At 40.8% G+C, this 19,544-nt stretch overlaps 1 protein-coding gene across 4 annotated transcripts in view; it reads left to right on the forward strand.

Annotated features, from left to right (window-relative positions):
• The window catches only part of LOC109411881 (dedicator of cytokinesis protein 3), a 681,785-nt gene that overhangs the window by 549,286 nt on the left and 112,955 nt on the right, over window positions 1-19,544 (forward strand). The window lies entirely within an intron of this gene.

Raw genomic sequence — 19,544 nt, forward strand, 5'->3', positions numbered from 1 at the left:
CGCAGTTCTTTTACATTCATTTGCACTACATTACATTTAGAGTAATTCATTTTCTTATTTTCAATTCTGAGCACTCATAGGGTAAAGGGCCGAATTGAAAGATCTCCACCCTGGGCGAATACTCGCCATCACCAGGAGGCCAGATCGAATTTCTGTCGACTTCCTTGATTTCCTTATTGAGGCTGCACCGTCAACAGCTTCTGGGCCTGCCTCTGCTATGATGTCCTGCTGGATTCCAATCCAACGCTTGCATGCAGATTTCCTTCCCGCCCCTGCGTAGAGTGTGGCCGACCCACCTCCACTTTCGCTTCCGAATATCTGTCGCTATCGGCTTTCGATGACATCGACGCTGGAGATCCAATTGTGAGGCAACCATGCACGAATTATATATTGCAGGCATCTATTGATGAAGACCTGCATCCGTTCAGTGTTCTTTGCTGATATACACCAAGTTTCACTGGCGTACAGCAGCACAGATTTCACGTTCGAGTTGAAACTACGGATCTGGCTACTCGAGGGTGTATGAAGTTGATCATCAATATTAACTTCTTTTCTCGATCAACCTAGATAGCTGTGTAGTGTCGGTTACCATTACCGTAGCGGTTGTCTCAATTGGCTAAGGTAAGAATAACATTACAGACCACCTGATCCAGTGGTAAGAATCCACTAAACAGGTGACCCCTAATTCATGGTATGATGCGGCTTTATGCTTACCGTGCCTAGGAATGAATGGCTAGGGGGGTCTAATGAAAACCTAACCGCAAACGGAGCCTGTGGAGTACCAGGGCGCCCTCCACAGCATGTTGTCCTTACTGCGCTAACCGGAGCAATGGTATCAGGTATCAGAAGGCCGGCTCCAAAGGCACGTTATCCTCCATTTGGGACATTTGTGCCATCGCCATACATATAAGCCTATTTCATCATTTACCTGAGGGAGAATGGGACAAGGGATGGAATGGGATTAGGAGAGGGAAAGGTGATGAAATAGGAAAGGGTACCCTGAAAGAGGGAATGAACGCATAAGCGCAATGAGAGCTCATAGCTCATACCACAATGGGTTTATTCAGTGCCCTGAAAAGGACACTGTAAAACGCATAAGCGTAAAGAGAGCCTATAGCTCATTGGAGGTAGCTTGTGACGTCATGCGACTTTCAATATGACATTGAAAGGCACGTCATCGAAAGCATCCTCAATATTCAAGAAATTACCGCAAAACCTACGTTTGAGCGAGTACTTTCTTGAAAACAAATACAACTTTGTGTAAAAGAGTCACTGTGGACATCCCAAATTGGGAGGCATGTGAGTTCACATGAGTAGGCATGTCAGCCAGACGAACATCACAGATGTGAAAATCGACAATGCGTTTCAAGCATTTCAGAAAGAACGAGGTAACCAGATAAATCTGAAACTCATTCCATCTTTATACAACGCACGCACCCTTTCGGGATAAAACTACAGAGTAATTTCATGCCATGAAAATACCCCATAGAAAACTACAAGAGTTCAAAACATGTTTGAAATACTCAAATCCGTCTGCAGAAAAATAGGACAAAACCCCATTTCCTCCTGAAAACTAAGTCGATTATATAGCTATAATTCTCAAGCGGAAGCTAGAGATTCGTAACTATACAAAAGAATGGTTTATCCGAAGATATTTTGAACTTGAACAGATCAGAGTTCCATTCAGGAATACCTCTTGCAGCCCGCACAGATCACAGAGGACAAGCTTCTTTCAAAGCAATAGTTATGGTATACCACAATGCAATGGAGGGCGTTGTAGGTACAAAACCACAATGAAACTCTCTTGGAGTAGCAATGGAAGCGAGTTATCCACAAAATGTGGTCGCAACCAATTAGTACAGGTTTCCTAGTTCGTTGAGCAGGGACGCCTGAATACGAAAATTTTGCGAAGGAACACTCAAAAGTGCAAAGAAGGTCAAATGGAGACTCCTCATCTGACACATGCCAATCAGTCAACTCATGACAAATTCTGCTCATGCAGAGATTGGTTAGGTGCAATTCTATGTTAAGTTATCCATGAACTGTACTACCTAAGTAATCCATCAAACTGAAACATCTCAAATTAATGTTTGAACTACTTCAGATGATGTAATCCCTGGCCAAGTTCGCAGGGGTTGACGGTATTAAAGTGAAGGAGTTTCATTTTGATTAGTGTAATGTAGTGTTCTTTAGTGAAACATATCACCTTTTTAACACTTTAATGCGCCTCCAACGGTTCATCACGAACCGGCTGCTGCAGATGGAGTATGGCTGATCATATGCATCAGACATGCTCGAATCAGGATCCGCCAGGGCTCATTAGAGTCTATTCCCAAGCAATAGTTCCAAGTCGGTTGGATTTAAGAAGGTTTTGATGATCGTTACAAATCCTAATAAAAGTATTGTAGGATTTGTGACAGGTTTTGGAACCTTTTACAGCCAGCTGACTTCAAAATGTTGTTTGGGCTCTATTTCCCACGTTTCTCGGTTAATTTTGATTAGTAAATTATTAATGTCATAGTCGCTTTTTCGAATTTTTAGAATGTTAGTTGGTCATATTTTCTTTAAATAAAGCAATTCAAATCGACCGAAGAATTAACGGGAAGGAGATTTGCAGCACTTAATTGTGCTGATAGATTCGAAGCTAACGTGCGAACACTTAAACGCATTGTTGACGTCAATGCGTTCGACGTGACATTTTGGACAAAAACTGACTGCTTTTTGTTAACTGAACAACGTTACTTGTGCATGACTAGGTTGACATTTCTAGGCTACGCTTGAGAAAATGACATGGTTTATCTAGGTAGGACCGATAGGACAATTGGGTTTTTAAATTTTGAAAAATATATTAAGGGGATTCACTTTACAGCGTAAACTGATTAAACGTCACGATCACCAAGGCAATCTTTGATTATTTCATTTGCAAAATCCTGAAACATTTCAAATAAGCAGAAAATCAAGGCTTACGCAGCAATTTAATCTGTTTAGTGAGTACCCCTATTGATTTTTTGATTTTATACGAAAGAGCACCTTTTTCTGAGCCACTATGATTTTTTTCAGATTTTTAGAACTTTGTTTTGGTACCCAATATCAATTTCAAAGAGATTTATTGAAATCACCTTTTGACAGCTGGGCAACTGTTTGACAGCTGTGCCCAGTACAAACTGCGACGAGGGGTGATTCGACAAATCGCTCCCATACAAACTTCAAATTGATTTTTAAATAGGTTCCCGGGCACCAAAATTCATGAAAATTTGGATTTCGGCTCAGTTTGATATGCAGATTCAGAATATCGAATTATCTCAACACCATTAAAGAAGCCAATTGTACGAATTTGAACATTTTACATAGTATTTGTAGGGGGACGAATACATAATAGTTGACAAGCAATCTTTATTATTTTAAAATTTTATTGCAATCAACTGACCAACTTGACGTATTTTTGTTTATCTCTTAGATGGTATTTTGACACCAACAGAAATAAGGACACAAAAGATGAACACAGAGAAGTACAGAACGATTAGCGAAATCAAGAAATCAATTTGACACAGGATCGACTATATTTTAGCATACGGGTGTCGTGAATCCAAGGCTGCAAAACCTGCCGCCGGCCACAGCGCCGGAGCGCCGCACGAACACGTCCGTTCGTTCTCAAATCTGTCTAAAGAAGGGCGAGTCAAACAAAACCGAGCATGCCTGAAGCTTGGCTTGCTTCGTCGGCTTTCCTTTTGTCGGCGCATCTGTCATTCCACCGATTCGCTATGTCGACTATCAGTGTTGGCAAATGCACTGAAATAATTTTACAACTTTGAACCGAATAGTTTTTCGTTAAATTTCAAACACAGTTTCATTGACTTACGCTATATACACTACATTCTTCCCCTCCTCTACTCTTGTTGTGAAATTATATGCAACAAAGACTACATGTTCAGTGCATAGTTCATATAACACTAAACTACACATTTGTTTATATTATTTTTTTTTCCAATCCGTTCAAATATCAACTAAACCAGATTTTATTCACTTATTTATTAACCTCAAATCAATGAAGCTCATTTGATCTTTATCCAAATTTCATCCAAGGTTGCAACCATTCATTTGCGAAAATTTACATTCATTTGCTATTATCTCATTTCAGAAGCATGCTATCGAAAAACAATGTATGGATGAATTTAACCTTGTAGTTTTATCTGAAAGTTTGCCGAATAACATTGGGGTCGCAAACGTATACCAAAGTCGTGAGCGAGCTGTGAAGGCAACTCTCCACGCGGTGAATGTAAATTTCATTCACGCTGTGGAAAGTTACCTTCACAGCTCGCTCACGACTTTGGTATACGTTTGCGACCCCAATGTTATTCGGCAAACTTTCAGATAAAACTACAAGGTTAAATTCATCCATACATTGTTTTTCGATAGCATGCTTCTGAACTGAGATAATAGCAAATGAATGTAAATTTTCGCAAATGAATGGTTGCAACCTTGATTTCATCTAATGCGAATGATTTTTTTTTTTAAATCCCTTTTTCATTATCGTATGTTTTCTTCTTTATAGTAAATTATTGAAAACAGTCAAAATCCAATAGAAAAACAGTCCGCATTTACTTTCAACTTATGTACTGCCTGGATCCAATCCAAAATTCAATCCAAATACAACCAACATCCAAACTAATTCCATTTCCATTCCAATCAAAATTATATTCCAATTTATTCCACATCAAATAAAAATTCAAACCAATTGCCATCCAATTCCAATGCAAATCCAATTCAAAATTAAAAAAAAAAAAACAATTTTATCCACATCCAATCTAAATCCAGTCAAAAATCCGAACCAATTTCAAACCCAATCTAAGTTCATCCCCAAACCTAATCCAATCCTCGTCCAAATTGAATCCCATTCCAATAAAAAAAATCAATACAAATTGAATGCACTCTCTCTTCTTGACGTAACGTCCTCATTGGGACAAAGCCTTAATCCAAACCAATTACAATACGTATCCAATCTAATTGCTATCCATTTTCTATCCAAATATAAACCAATTTCCATCCATTCAAAATAAATTGTAAATTTTATCTTAATCCAATCTACATGCAATCCAAATTCAGTTCCAATCATATTTAATTCAATCCTAATCTAAATTCGATCATTAGCTGAACCGGTCAATCTAGTGCAACTCCAATACCAGTTCAATTCAATCAAAATCAAATTTCGATTTAATCCACATCCAATTTAGATCCAGTCAAAATACAAACCGATTCCCATCCATATCTAATTCAATTCTTATCTCAGTTCAAATCAAAATTCAATTAAAACCCAATTCAATTTCAATTAAAATTTGAATCAATCCATTATAAATCAAGCGTCATTTAATTCCATACCCAATCTTAATACAAACCAAACCCAATCACTATCCATTTTAATTCCAATTTATATAACATCATTTCAATCAAAATCCATTTCAAATCCAAAACGAATGTCATCAAACTCATTCCAAATCGAAAGTCATACACATCCAATTCAAAACCTGTCCCAACTCAATTGACACTTATCAAAGAGTAATCCTAACTCAGTCCAACTTCAAGATCCCAAAACTCCTCTCCACTGATCATCCAACTGAACTTCCCACCTTTCTATCTCCATACTCTCACTCGAAAAAAAATCTTTCCAATGCTGGGCATTCTCCTCGCAACTGCGAATTTAGTTTTTTTTGCACGGCGTCCTCTCGCACCGGCGAAACACTTTTTTTATTGCACGGCGTCCTCTCGCACCGGCGAAACACATTTTTTCTGCTAGATGCACTCTCACACATGCAAAACAGTCAACTTGCACGGCGTCCTCTCGCACCGGCGAAACACATTTTTTTTATAGGCGTCCTCCCGCACCTGCGTACAAACTATTCCACACGGCGTCCTCTCGCACCGGCTAACACAATCTTAATTTTGTTTTATTTTGATCTCTCGCACCGACAAAAGCACATTTTCAACCCGCACGCCATATTACACTGGCAATAACACACATTCAGTTTCCTCATCATTTTCTTTTAGATTCTTCAAAAGTCCACGTTTTTCACAATACTTACAACATCCTGGGAGCGTGGTGCCTACCGGCTACGCCATTGTCGTGAATCCAAGGCTGCAAAACCTGCCGCCGGCCACAGCGCCGGAGCGCCGCACGAACACGTCCGTTCGTTCTCAAATCTGTCTAAAGAAGGGCGAGTCAAACAAAACCGAGCATGCCTGAAGCTTGGCTTGCTTCGTCGGCTTTCCTTTTGTCGGCGCATCTGTCATTCCACCGATTCGCTATGTCGACTATCAGTGTTGGCAAATGCACTGAAATAATTTTACAACTTTGAACCGAATAGTTTTTCGTTAAATTTCAAACACAGTTTCATTGACTTACGCTATATACACTACAACGGGGTTCGATTGATTCGATGAAAAAAAAACAAACATACTACAAATGACTTAACGAGGAGAAATACATATTGAACGGAACCATACCACAAAATCAAACAAGAAGACAAACACAAACCGTGTGACCATAACACTACATAGGCAAATTCTGACTAACTGACCAATTGAAAACTTTCCAATCTTCTACCGTAACTTTTTGAGTCAGTTTGCTACAGTGTCTTAATGGATATCATTTTCCGCGTACGGCTGGCAAACTGCTTCTGAAAGATTACGTACTCTTTTCTATCTTCGGGTCTAGTGTAGAGGTTTCAACTCTATTCAGAGTGCAGCTAGAAACCTAGCAAAAAAAAAAAAACTACTTCAGATGATGTAATCATCGTAGCAATACTGCCAAACATCAACATCAGGCATCCATAAGGAAAGGTTGAAACATACTGTTAACGTTATTCTAAGATACATATAGCATGCTCGAGGCACGACACTTCATTTATAATGAAAGAAGCAAAACTGGGTTCACAAGGTAACCTATACAGAAGTTACCCTGCGAAAGTAGAGCCACTTGGGCCACGCACGCTTTTTACGCTGAAAATTGATCTGAGGTTTCCTAGCCGTAGCCACTACCCAAACTAGACTGGATTACACTCTTCACAATCACAGCACCAAAAGGAAACATCAACGACAAACCAAATCGGTTTCAATTGATAAAACGCCAATGGCGAAAACGCATTAAGCGAAACCGTATAGGTAGTAATGTAAGCTAATTTACAACATTTGAATAATCCCGCCCATAGGCGCCAACTTAGGGGGGGCAAGCATGGTTTTGCCCCCCAATATTTGATGATTTTTATTGATTTTTCGATTTTCCCATACAAAAAATCCGAAAAACCAGGCTTTGCCCCCCCAATAATTTGACCAAGTTGGCGCGTCTGATCCCGCCCTTATTTAGCCTCAAATTTGAGACTTAAGAAGGGCAACTGATTATCTCGGAGAAACGCAAGGTCCACTACACTATTGCTCCAGTTAGCGCAGTAAGGGCGTAATACTGTGGAGGACGCCCTAATTCTCCACAGGCTCCGTTTGTGGTTAGGTTTTTATTAGACCCCCCTAACCATTCATTCCTTGGCACGGTAAGCATAAAGCCGCATAACACCATGAATTAGGGGTCACCTGTTTAGTGGACTCTTACCACTGGATCAGGCGATCCGTAGTGTTATTCTTAGCCAATTGAGATAACCGCTACCGACACTACACAGCTATCTAGGCTGATCGGGAAAAGAAGTTAACATTGCACTAAGGGCCAGAATCGCAATCTAGCGGAACAAAATTAATTACTCCAAAACGAAGCATTTCCGGCACATGGTATCTTCGACAAAGTTGCTTGACATCAGCAGGGGCATCTATTACTAAGAACGTAGTAGTTCGCAAATCGTCCGCATAGGTGGCGCCACCATCTAACTTCTTTGTTTTACGTCCTAGAGACTTGGCATCTTCGGCAAAGTTGTTCATTTTGGCAAAATAAACAGCACTCTCTCAGACGTCAAAATTCCACAGCCTACTGTTTTCGAGTTATTTTAAAAATAAAATACATTCAATGAAAAACCAGTTTTTAAGCTTATTTTGACATTTCTACTAGAAACCATGTGAGTTTAAATTTTTTCCCAATGCAAATATGTCAAACCAAACACATTCTATGGAAATATATTCAATATTATCATTAAAAATTTGAAATTAAAATACAAATTCGAAAAAAATAGTGTGAATTTCAAGCCTTAATATCTCACAAAGCGCAAGAAATCGCAACTTCAAATTTTCAGCAAATACGAAGCAATACTAGGTGAACATACTGTCAAAAATTTGGAGAGGTATTTTTTGGTGTTTTTGAGATAATAGCTTTTTAGTAACACCATAAATATAAGTAGTGACAGCGTGTAACTTTTTACTGTTGCACATTAGAGAGTTGATGTCTTCGAGAAAGTTGTTCATTTTGACTAACTTAACAACTGTTTCTTAGACGTCAAAGTTCCACGGCCTACTGTTTTCGAATTATTGTATATAAACTAGATTTTATTGATAACATTTGTCATTAAAACACATTTTGATGCAATAGTATGAACTATTTTTTATTGTTTTAATTTTTACGATACATAGTAGGTCATGAAAATGTCAGTATACTCTTGTCAGCATGGCTCAAGGTAACTTTTAATTTTTTGCATGTTATTTTCCAAATGTTTTAAGCTTAACCTTTTTTGTCAATCATTTTAAATTTTAGAGCGCAAAATATCTTGCTGAGAGCTTGTGGATTTGTTCCTGGATGGAAAGGACGTTGATCAATCTCTAGAGATTGTGAAACTGGAGCTCCACGAAACTGACATTTTCATGACCTACTATGTATCGTAAAATCAAAAACAATAAAAAAAAATAGTTCATACTATTGCATCAAAATGTGTTTTATTGACAAATTTTATCAATAAAATCTAGTTAATACACAATAACTCGAAAACAGTAGGCCGTGGAACTTTGACGTCTAAGAAACAGTTGTTTATTTAGTCAAAATGAACAACTTTCTCGAAGACATAAACTCTCTAATGTGTAACAGTAAAAAGTTACACGCTGGCACTACTTATATTTATGGTGTTACTAAAAAGCTATTATCTTAAAAACACCAAAAAATACCTCTCCAAATTTTTGACAGTATGTTCACCTAGTATTGATTCGTATTTGCTGAAAATTTGAAGTTGCGATTTTTTGCGCTTTGTGAGATATTAAGGCTTGAAATCAGCGCTGTTATTGGTCGTGAGCTTCCCATGACGAAGAGCAAGTAGGCCCTTTCATCGTCACAAGACAAAACGAGCATTCACGCACTTGGTCATGTCATTTTGCAATGATCAAGCGTCATGACGGAAACTTTCATATTGTTTTGAAATTAAAATTTTCACCTGGTCCGAGCAGATTTAGGCTAGCCGTTGTATTTAACAGATAGAGAGGATATACATTCATGCTTTGATGGATTTAAACAATGACAAAATCCATGAATGTTGTAGTAATTGCCTTGTTTGCAACCATGTCACGCTCCGTCATGACCGAAAAATGAGCGAATATTGTTAGCCTCTCTTGGTCATTGCCTCCCGATTCGATGACATTGAGAGATGCACTTCTGTAAAATTCGCGTGACGACCCGTGTTGACGCTGACGTTTTCCAAGCCTGCTTGAAATTCACACTATTTTTCGAATTTGTATTTTAATTTCAAATTTTTAATGATAATATTGAATATATTTCCATAGAATGTGTTTGGTTTGACATATTTGCATTGGGAAAAAATTTAAACTCACATGGTTTCTAGTAAAAATGTCAAAATAAGCTTAAAAAACTGTTTTTTCATTGAATGTATTTTATTTTGAAAGAGTTGTTTATTTTGCCAAAATGAACAACTTTTCCGAAGACGCCAAGTCTCTAGAACGTGAAACAAAGAAGTTAGATGGTGGCGCCACCTATGCTGACGAGTTGCGAACTACTACGTTCTTAGTAATAGATGCCCCTGCTGATGTCAAGCAACTTTGTCGAAGATACCATGTGTCGGAAATGCTTCGATTTGGAGTAATTAATTTTGTTCCGCTAGATTGCGATTCTGGCCCTTAGTGCATTGATGGCTAACTTCCGAACGAGCCCGAACAGCCCTGTATGAAAACCTAACCGCAAACGGAGCCTGTGGAGTACCAGGGCGCCCTCCACAGCATGTTGTCCTTACTGCGCTAACCGGAGCAATGGTGCTGTGGACCTTGTGTTTCTCCGAGACAATCAGCTGCCCTTCTTTAGTCTCACTTGAGGCTAAATAAGGGCGGGATTATGAAGATGTTGTTAATTAATTTAAATTTTCACCTATATGGTTTCGCATTATGTGATTTACACAGTGTAGTCTGTGTATCCTCGCCTTTGGCGTTTTCCAATCGATACCGATTTGGTTTTATTGCTGCTGTTCTTTGTTGTGCTGTGATTGCGAAGAGTTTAATCTTACCTAGTTTGAGTAGTGGCTACGGTTAGGATAGCTCAGATCAATCTTTAGTATAAAAGAACAGAAACGATCAATCTTTGCAGACTTATGCAAAATGGTACAGCCCAAGTGGCCTTGGTCCAAGAACTTTACTTTCGTAAGGGGAATTTTTATCTAGGAAACCTTGTGAACCCGGTGTTTGCCACTTTCAGTAAACATGAAATGGCAAACTCGCGTGTCATGCCTCGAGCCTGTATGCTTGTCAACAACGCAATAGTTGCTACACTCATCTCTGAACTTATTATACTTTATTTACCGCATGATGAACCATCCCCTACGGATACTTTCAAACAAGTCATCGCATATTGTACTTCAAAAGGCTTCCACTAATTGTTGGCAGTGATGCTAATGCTCACCATATCATTTGGGGCAGCTCAGACATTAACTTGAGAGGCTCCAGTTTGATGGAGTACCGTGAGGTTGCCATTCACCGCTCATTTAACGGCATTTTCGTAAAGTATACGACATTAAAAATCGACGTTTGCAAATATTGCACTTTAATTTACGTTAACAACTCAACAATTATGTTGTTATTATAGAAAAAATATAAAACGACTGTAAAATATATTTACAGTCGAAAAAATGAAAATTCAAATGTGTAATCTCTTGGCTCCTATTACCGCTCATGCATCCATTCACCGCTCATAATGGATCCATTCACCGCTCACTAGATTATTTTTTCATGGAATCACAGAAACTATTCATTTATAAAAACAAAAACACTTTTATTTGCCAAAGTATTGGTGATTCTTGACGTTCAGTTCATCCTGTTTTGTCAAAATGGAATCTTTAACGGGTTTTACCTGTTTGATATTTTTTCCGCTGTTTGCCCTGAACAGTTCCCATGTTGTCCTGCAGCGCAGTGTGAGAAATATTTTTTGAGAACGTGATTTAAGGTACACCCATATAAAAACATGGTGAAATGAAAGTTTTTAAATGTGGCAGCATGTTACAGTCACTTATGTTACGATACTTTACTAACATCTGACCATTTTTGTATGATTGCCCCAAAATGAGCGGTGAATGGGGCATGAGCGGTGAATGGCGACCTCACGGTACTTAAGTAGTACAGATCTTGCATTACTTAACATAGGCAACCGCCCAACCTTCATGGTATCTGCTAGGGAGGAAGTGTTAGACATAACGCTTTGCTCTAGTAGAATTAGTCACGAGCTGACCAATTGGCATGTGTCAGATTTTTTTTTTGAACATTTACATGTTACTTCGCAAACATTGCGTTTCAGGAATCCTCGCTCAACAAATGGGATCTTTTTACTGATTTGGTTGCGGCCAAATTTCATGGATACTCACCATCCATTGACACACCAAGTGCTTTAGATGATACCGTTGATACTACAACGACCTTCATCATGGAAGCTTTTGAAGAAGCATGCCCTCTACGGTCTTTTTTTTCCTTCTTAACCATAGGGGGATAAATCTGCTCATCAGACACCCTAACAGGAAGGTTAGGGTAGTGTGGGATTAAGGCCGTCTTCTACAACACTATTAGAAGCCAGGACTACTCTCTCCTCGACCCACTAAAACACATTCCTATGGTCGCCTAACCCTACGTCTCTCCGGAACCACCAAGAAGGTATTGCTTCAGAGAGGGGCTAGTGCATATCGCACCCTCAAGGTTAGCTGCCGTAGCCTAGCAGCAACGAACATCGATGACTCGCTCTGGAGAGTCCATCACGGTAGCATGCTGGCGCTTAGCCAGTTTCCCGAGTGGTCCTCGCCACTCCCTTTGTCCTCGGAAGGCGGGCAGGGTCAACCCCGCCCGCGCCCTACTGCTGAGCGGACATCAAGAACTGATGCCCACATGCAACCCGATCTGACCTGCCCGTAAGGAAGGGTATCACTACCCTTCAGGCCCTATCAGATGCATCCGTAGGTTGCAGACAGCAGGGTCTCACCTATCCCGACCCTTGCCGGGGACCCCTTTCCAACCGCGGGCTCAGATCCAACCCAGTGGACTGACGCCACGACAGCACCGCTACCGGGACTTCCTCTCCGCGGCCACTTAATCGCTGTAAGGGTCGATCTCGACCGCAGGGCACCGGTATGACCTACGAAGCCGACTTCGAACCCCTGGACCACCTCTTGTACTGCATCTGGACTAGCCATTCTCCGAGTCCAAGCGCCACCTCCTCTGTAGCTCTCAGACAATATGGGTGATAGCCGTTGAAACGGCATTCCAGCTAATCTCATCCCTACACATTCTCTGGACCAAGTTGTCCGGAGTTGTGTCCTCCCCGCATGTGGCAAGCATGCGGTCACGCATTGTGCGAAAACGCGGGCACACGAACAAAACGTGTTCCGCCGTTTCCTCTAAACCATTGCACACTGGGCATTTGGGAGAATCCGAATGCCCGAAACGGTGTAGATACTGTCGGAAGCAACCATGACCTGTAAGGACCTGTGTCAGGTGGAATGTAACTTCCCCATGGCGCCTATTAATCCAATTATCTACCCTCGGTATCAACCTATGGGTCCACCTTCCTTTGGTGGAACTGTCCCACGCGCGCTGCCATTTGACCATAGAGGCCATCCTGACAGTCCTGCGTATACCTCTTGTGCCGCGCATTTCGAAGCACTCCATGTCCTCACTGATAAGAATGCTGATAGGCACCATACCAGTAATGACGCAGAGAGCGTCGTGTGACACGGTACGGTACGCGCTCGCAACCCTCAGACACATAAGCCTGTAAGTACTTTCCAGCTTCCATCGGTAGCATTCAGTACTTAGCGCGGTACCCCACGCCGGGCCGCCATACCTAAGTATGGACGTAGCAACACTAGCCAGAAGCTTGCGCTTACTGGCGTACACCGCTGAGCTATTGGACATCATCCGGGACAGTGCCGCAATAGCTGTGGAGGCTCTTTTACAGGCATAATCGACGTGGCTACCGAAGGTAAGCTTGTCGTCGATCATCACGCCCAAGTGTTTGACAGAGCGCTTAGACATGATAGTGCACTCTCCTACACTGATCTCCGTCTGCTGCGCCGATTGCATGTTGTTAACAACCGTCACCTCTGTCTTGTAGTGAGCCAACTCCAGTTTCCTGGACCGCATCCACGCCTCCACAACCTTGATCGAGTGGTTGGCAGTCAACTTTACCTCCTCGATCGTTTCACCGTAGACTTCGAGCGTAATATCGTCGGCAAATCCGACAATCACCACTCCCACTGGGTACTCTAACCTCAACACCTCATCGTACATGACATTCCATAACACCGAACCCAGGATGGAACCTTGCGGGACTCCTGAGGTTTTGTGAAAGCACTTCCGACCCACCTCCGTGTCGTAAACTAGTACGCGATTCTGGAAGTAGCTTCCGAGAATCTTGTACAGGTACTCCGGTATCCCCAGACGCAAGAGCGCATCGGCAATAGCAGCCCAACTGGCGCTATTAAATGCATTCCTTATATCCAGAGTCACTACCCCGCAGAAGCGAATTCCCCTCCTCTTAGGCTCGAGTGCTTTCTCGGCGGTTTTTGTAACCGACAAGATAGCGTCTACGGTGGACCTCCCCTTCCGGAAGCCATACTGGTTGCTCGAAAGACCATTTACTCCCTCAGTGAACCGCAACATTCTATTGAGGATGATCTTTTCGAGCACCTTCCCCGCCGTGTCAATCAAGCATATTGGTCTATATGCCGACGGGTCTCCGGGTGGTTTCCCCGCCTTTGGCAATAGTACCAGGCTCTGCCTCTTCCAAGCTTCTGGGAAAACTCCCTCGTCCAGGCATTTCTGCATAGCAGACCTGAACATCTCGGGAGCCTCTGCAATAGCTACTTTTAAGGCCAGGTTCGGAACTCCGTCCGGACCTGGGGCCTTACCTACGCTAAGGGACTTAGCTATCCCCGCAAGTTCCACATCGGTGACCCTCTCCTCATCGCCAGCCCCAGTCCCCGGCTGTCCTACGAAAGGAGGCCAAGGGCTAGGATCATGACGCGGAAAAAGTCCTCCAATGATCCCCTCCAACATCTCTGGAGATTGCTCTGTAGGAGCCATCACACCTCTCGTCTTGGCCATAACGATCCTGTAGGCATCACCCCACGGGTTCGTATTGGCACTCTGACAGAGACCCTCAAAGCAGGCCTTTTTGCTTGCTCTTATCTCGGTCTTGAGCGCGGCTTTTGCAGCGGCGAACACCACCCGCCGTTCGTTTCGCTCTTCCTCTGATCGTGCTTGCTGCATCCGCCGCCTAGCCCGTAGGCAGGCGCGGCGCAGGTCCGCAATCGCGTCGGTCCACCAGTAAGCCGGTAGCCTCCCATTTCTAGGGTGGACTCGCCTAGGCATGGTCGCATCACACGCACGTGAGAGCACCGCTACCAGCTCGTCGCCGTCTAAACCGATTACGGTCTGTGAAGATCGCAAGAGGAACCCCTTGGTGGAACTCTGATCTGGCGAAACTCAGGAAACAATGTAGAAAGAGTTGGAAAAGACGACGTTCGGCTGGTTCGGAGGCTTTCAGGTCGGTACGCAAGGCCTACAGGAAAGCTCTCCGGTCTGCCTTTGTACAAATCAGGGTGGCCACTCAACCGGGAATTCCGGGAAAACCGGGAATTGCCCGGGAATCGCAAACAACCTGGAAAAACCGGGAAAATACCGGGAATTTGCTTAGAACATAAACCACCCTTAAAATTGAAAGTCCAGGATAATAATTTCTATTGCATCTACATGAGAATTATTATTATTTTTTTTATCATGATCTATATTTTTGTAATCTACATCATTTATATCGCTATACTAAAGACCGGTCCAGAAAGTATGGACGCAGTAAGAAAATACTGGCATTTCAAAACTGTTGATGACTAGTTCATTTTGAAAGCTACATCCTGTTGGTCAACCTATTTTCTCAACATTTGTATAGCGGTTTTTTGCGATTCCAACAGTGTGTTTCAAAATACATGAACTTTCAGCGGAACATCATCGACAAAATGTGCACAAACGATGTACAGAGTTTGAAAGGTCACTTAGGAAATGAACAAAATATGGTGGGAGTAAGTGAGAAAATCGTGCAAGCAGCAATCAGCAACCACGGTGGGGATAACACGTTTAAGCATAGGCAAAAATTGGGTAAAAAATAAAGACCCTGCTAACCCTCGTTTGGATAAACAAATAATGAAGGTGTTTGAGCACAAGAAAAAACCTTCTAATTTACACAAACCGGGGAATTTCCAAAAAAGTTACCATTTCGAATTCCAATGTTCATCGTGTCAAAGAACGATTGAATTTTCGATCCTATATTAAGCAGAAACAGCCAAAACGAAGCCCGAAACAAGAACCATCGATCAGGCCCAGACAACTGAAGACTGGGTGCGTCCATACTTTCTGGGGCAGTCTTTATACTATACTATACTATACTATACTATACTATACTATACTATACTATACTATACTATACTATACTATACTATACTATACTATACTATACTATACAATACCATACTATATCGCAGATACTAGATACAGAGTTCAAAATTTTATCAAAAGATTTATTTTAGATTTTTCTTAAATTTTGATTTTATATCTTGGACTTTTTTAATTGATGTGTTGTAGAGAATTACAATTGTTTTTGTAATAGCTAAGGTATAAATGGAAAACTTTAAATACATAATGTGTCTTGGGTAGGACAGTCAGTATATTGTATCATTACAAAAAAAATTGTCATATTAAAAAAAATACCTAATTTTAACGCAGTGTTCCTTTACAATTACAAATGTGTATGATTTTAGAAATTCTGTTAAATTGATCATCTTCAAGAATTTCATAACATTTTTCCAGTATTCCACGTTGGACATGTTCTTTAGATAGTATACAATCGATTCTTCCAGGTTGACTTACATTTCTCTTGATGATAAACCAAGATTTTGTACGCAGATTCTCCCAGAGATTTCTTCAAACATCCATTAAGAGATTTAACAAGATATTTTCCCAGGGATTTCTTGAAACGTCTTACAAGTTACTTTTCCAAAACAATCAAGCAGTTTTACCAATAATTTCCCTTTTTTCAAGAAAATTAGGCTGGCACAAATTTCGATTTTCTCTAACCCCCCCCCCCTCGGAAAAAATTGGTCGGAATTCGACATTTTGAGGGGGGATACAAATTATTCAAGAAATTAAAAAAAAATATAAAGTGAAATTAGAGTCGCCGAAAAAATTTCTTAACAAATCCGATGAGTTTTATGATTTTGCCTAATTGTTTGGGTAATTTTTCATGAAATACATTTATTATTTATCACCCCCCCCCCCCCCTTGACGAGCAAAGTGACAAAAGCAGAAAATGAGATTTGTTCCGGCCTTATTGATAAAATTATAAATAATTTCTTAAGACGTTTTTAAAGATTTTACATGCATTTTGTCAAATACTTTTGGAGTAATTTATTTGGGAATTCGAACTATATTTTACCTATTTGAATCCTCCCATGGATTTCTCCAGGAGTCCCTCTTTCATTAGTATACTGTCAAGCATTTCAACAGTGAACATTATCAAGGAATCCTTTAATAATTTTTCCAGAGATTCCACAAACAATTTTTACTTTCCAGATTACCTTTAAAAATTTCTTCAAGAGATTTTTAGAAAAATCTCCCAGGGATTGCGCTAGTAGGTTCTTGAGAAATTGATTTGAGTTTTTTTTTTCAAAAACTTCATTTGGCATTTCTATTAGAAATCTCTACCCTAACTTCGAATAGAGCATATCTAATATGTATAAAATTCCGAAAATACTTTCTTGAGAAATATTTTAAGTTTTCAAGACTAGAGAAAATATGGGCTTCTTACTAAATGTGGCCTATATTGGATTTTGTTTTTTCCACCATAGGGCTCATTCGCTTCTAATTGTTAGGCATGAATTAGTTTTCGTTTTGTTCGAGATTTTACTTACGTTTTCTGAATTTTGAATGTTGACAACTTGCACATAACAATAGATCTTCTGGTACAAAAAATCGCATTCAAGTATTTTTATGTCATTTTGAGCGTTGAACAGTTCAAGCTTAAAGCATAAAATTGAACAGTTATGATGTTATGTTGTTGGGGAATTCAAAAAATATATAAATGTAAAATTTATTGAAGCCGCCATAAATTGTCAACCTCCTAGAACGCGATCCATTGAGCCAAAAGTCTGCTTCACTTGGGCTGTTTATGATGAATGATATTTTTTGACATTGTTAGAACTTTGACAATGGTGCGCTTCCATTAAGGTTAACTGTTTACAAAATCAGAAAAGTGAGAAAATAGAAAATAGCAATATCAGTGTTCCGATTTAACCATATAAATCAATTTCTAGGAAACCGGGAAAAAATTGAGGTACCGGGAAAAACCGGGAAATAACCGGGAATTTATTTTACCGAGTTGAGTGGCCACCTTGACAAATGTTTCCAGTTTGAGTGAAGTCAGTCGGTTAAACAAAATCCTTGCGAAATCTAAAGATTTCCGAGTGAACGAACTTTGTTTGCCAAATAATGATTTCATTTCCTCTGATGAGGAAGTTTTGGAATGTTTATTCAGTACACACTTCCCCGGATGTGTGGATATAACATCTTCGGATGAACCTGATGTCTTTTCTTGTAGTTATGATTCTTTAGCTTCGGCTCGGAGTATCATAACTTTAGAATCGATTGAATGGGCACTTAATAGCTTTGCTCCTTTTAAATCTCCAGGGGCAGATGGGATTTATCCTATTTTGCTTCAGAAGGGATTTGATCATTTCAAACATGTTTAGAAACAACTACTTGTTTGCAGTTTTGCTACAGGGTATATTCCCAAATCCTGGCGGGATATTACTGTGAAGTTTATTCCGAAAGTGGGTCGCGCGTCGTATGAAGAAGCAAAGAGCTTCAGACCTATCAGTTTGACCTCTTTTCTTCTGAAATGCTTAGAACGCATAGTCGATCATCACATCCGTGATGTTCATCTGGCCAATGTGCCTCTTCATGTGAACCAACATGCTTACCAATCTGGAAAGTCCACTGTGACTCTTTTACACAAAGTTGTTTACGATATCGAGAAGGCGTTCGCTCAAAAGCAATCCTGCTTGGGTGTTTTCTTAGATATCGAGGGTGCCTTTGACAACGTGCCTTTCGATGCCATATTGGAAGCCGCACGGGGTCATGGTATATCTCCAATGATTTCCAATTGGATTCACCAAATGCTCAAAAACCGACATCTCTTCTCGACATTGCGTCAAGCGACGATTAGGAAATTGAGTGTTTGTGGATGCCCCCAAGGGGGAGTCTTATCACCACTTTTATGGAATCTCGTAGCAGATACGCTATTGAGGCAACTCAATAATAGCGGTTTTCCTACTTATGGTTTTGCCGACGACTACCTAACATTGTTAGTCGGTATGTGCATCAGCACCCTTCTCGACCTGATGCAAAACGCTCTTCAGGTAGTTGAGGGTTGGTGTCGCCAATATGGCCTTTCGGTAAAACCGAGTAAAACATCTATTGTTCTTTTCACGGAAAAGCGAAACCGTAATGGTGTTCGAACTTTACGTCTCTTTGATTCTGAAATCAATGTGACTGAACAGGTAAAGTACGTTGGAGTCATTCTTGATTCCAAGCTTTCCTGGACACCTCATGTTGAGTTCAGAATCAAGAAAGCTTGTATGGCCTTCGGGCAATGCCGGCGAACCTTTGGTACAACTTGAGGTCTAAAACCCAAGTATATCAAATGGATCTACACAACTGTTGTTCGGCCAATATTGGCCTATGGATGTCTTGTGTGGTGGCAAAACGGCGAAGTGAGAACGGTCCAATCAAAGTTAGGCCATCTCCAAAGGATGTGCTTAATGGCGATGTCTGGAGCGTTCTCTTCAACTCCTACGGCAGCGCTCGAAGTTCTCTTTGACGTTGCCCCACAACACATTCATCTCAAACAAGAAGCACTTTCCTGCACTTACCGGTTACGGGTACTCGGTTTACTAGAGGAAACTCCTGTGAACCGCAGTTCAACACACACCTCGTTGTTTCCACTTTTGGTGAATTAGGACATAGTTGTCCTTGCTCCAAGTGATCTTACAATTGCTTGTAATTTTCCATATAGGACATTTTCCACGAAATTCCCTTCCCGG

This window comes from Aedes albopictus, chromosome 1 (assembly GCF_035046485.1).
Source record: "Aedes albopictus strain Foshan chromosome 1, AalbF5, whole genome shotgun sequence".
Classification (NCBI taxonomy): Eukaryota; Metazoa; Arthropoda; class Insecta; order Diptera; family Culicidae; genus Aedes; species Aedes albopictus.